This window comes from Octopus bimaculoides, unplaced genomic scaffold (genome assembly GCF_001194135.2).
Source record: "Octopus bimaculoides isolate UCB-OBI-ISO-001 unplaced genomic scaffold, ASM119413v2 Scaffold_309180, whole genome shotgun sequence".
NCBI lineage: Eukaryota > Metazoa > Mollusca > Cephalopoda > Octopoda > Octopodidae > Octopus > Octopus bimaculoides.
In genome coordinates, this window is record NW_026361330.1 from 2,807 (window position 1) to 5,319 (window position 2,513).

Consider the following 2,513-nt stretch of genomic DNA (forward strand, 5'->3'; position numbering starts at 1 on the left):
TCAAGATTTTTCTCAGACTTATATAATCAATATTTCTCCATAGACAATAGATACTATAGGCCTTAGATATAGCTACAATTACACCAAAAGCTTCGGCGTTTCTCTTGTATGAACAGAAGAAATCATTTCCACTAGTAACAAACGAAAACATTTCTCCAATATAATGGTAACAAGCCTAATATCTATTTTTTTTTTAATGGAATGTCTTTCTAAACAATTTATTAAACCAAAGTCTTTCTTTCAGATAGCAATGAAATAAAGAACTATATAAGGTTTACCAAAAATCCTATAAAAAGTTTTACATAGCATATCCGAACAATACTGATGTACTGCAAGTCAATCATATTTCGATGTGTCACCGAATATTTTTGCATATATATTGTCATGTACCTTCACTTTCAGTTGTTTCAAAAATCGGAAATGGAAATAGAGAAAGCTTTAGTTAATAAAAATATCCCCTCAGTACTTTATATATTGAGTGCTTTTTCCAGTTCATTAATACACACACACACACACACACACACACACACACACACACACACACACACACACACACATACATATACATACACACACATATATATGTATATATATATATATATACACACACACACACACACTAAGACATACATATAAATACGTATGTTGGTATATAGATATATACATATCTAAAATGCACATGAATATATGTGTATATATATATATATATTCATACAAACGCACGTAAATGTGTATATATATATACATATATATATATACCATATATACATAGGTATATACATGTATATATACATATATATGTATTCATATATATATATATATATGTATTCATATATATATATATATATATACACAGACACACACATATATACATACATAAACATAATGCAGGTATATATATGTGCATGTCAATATATTCATATACATTTATATATGTACATACTTATGTATACATATGTGTGCGTATATATATATATATATATATATATATATATATGATTATTCAGGTATACAGACATACACATACAAATGCACAACATACACACACTTAAACACACACGCATGTATACATATGCATAACATACATACACATGCACACCCACATGCAAACAAACGCATTTATATATATATACATACATACATATACATATGCATACACTTACACACACAAAGAACTCTCTCTACGTACATAATGTTTTTTCTTTATTTCGATACCCACAGAGATGGGGTGGGGCGGAGGAGGTTTTTTTTAATTACCCTGGTATTTTTTTTTTCGTTTTCTTTATTAATGTGGATTATTTTTTTCTTTTATTTTCCAGCATTGCATGTTTGTATGAATTACCTAGGATTCGAACACAACAACCAAGAATTATCATTATTGTTATTATTATTTTATTTTTATTTTAATTTATTATTTTTTTGTGAGTCTTTTTTTTTAATTTTAGCACATCGATGGCTTCACCGAAGACGTGGCCTTTGGATTCGCTTGTGCATCATTGCTGGCAATGACAACCCCTTTCCAACAGCCAAAAACGCAGCAAGATCTTCCTTTAGCTAGAATAAAAAAAGATTAGGTTTTTTTTCCTTCATCGTAGTGTCTTTTATTTTTATTATTTTATTTCTATCTTTTGTGTTTTTCTTTTTGTTAAATAGATAGATAGATAGATATTTCATTTCCGAATACAGAGAAGACAGTACAAGTGGTGAAGTGTCAATCGTTGACAATCAACAAACCAACGAAACAGGCGACATTTCAACATAAAAAAGTTTTTTGTTCTTTTGAAAACCAGAAAAAAAAAAAAAGAAAATAATAAACAAAAAAATGTCTATAATAATTATGTTCCACGCCCTGATAATGTTGTTGTCGATGCTGTTGTTGTGCGTGTTGATTCTTGACGTTGTCTTTGCTGCTGCTGCTGCTGTTGTTGTTGTTGTTGTTTTTATTGTTGTGTTTTACAGACACAATATGTCGGTCTCTATAATTTTATTACAGTGTTTTCCATTTTTTAAAAAACAAAAACATCACTGATTTGAAAATACTATTTTTCTTTTAAAACATAATAATATTTTTTTGATATTTTATCTTTTAATTAAACTGCATTCTTAACTACTTTCGGGTATATCTATTAATCATTAATTATTAATTATTATAATTACAATTTTAATAATAATTATTTTCATAATAATCCGTTCATTTCTTACCCACAGATTTTGAGGGCAAATCAAGGAATCATTATTATCATTATTATATTATTATTATTATTTATTAATAGTTGTTATTTTTCGGACTGTCACGTATACACTGAAGACGGCGTCTTTGGATTCGCTCGTGTCCATATTACTGGCATTTCGATATAGTCAGTTAACTCCTTTCTTTGGTCGTCCATTTTAACTGCAGTTTCGACCTTGTAAGGATTTAAGTTTATTTAGACATTTAAAAAATTGTGTTTCGTAAATTTGTATGTATGTATGTATATATGTATATATGTATATATATATATATATATATATAT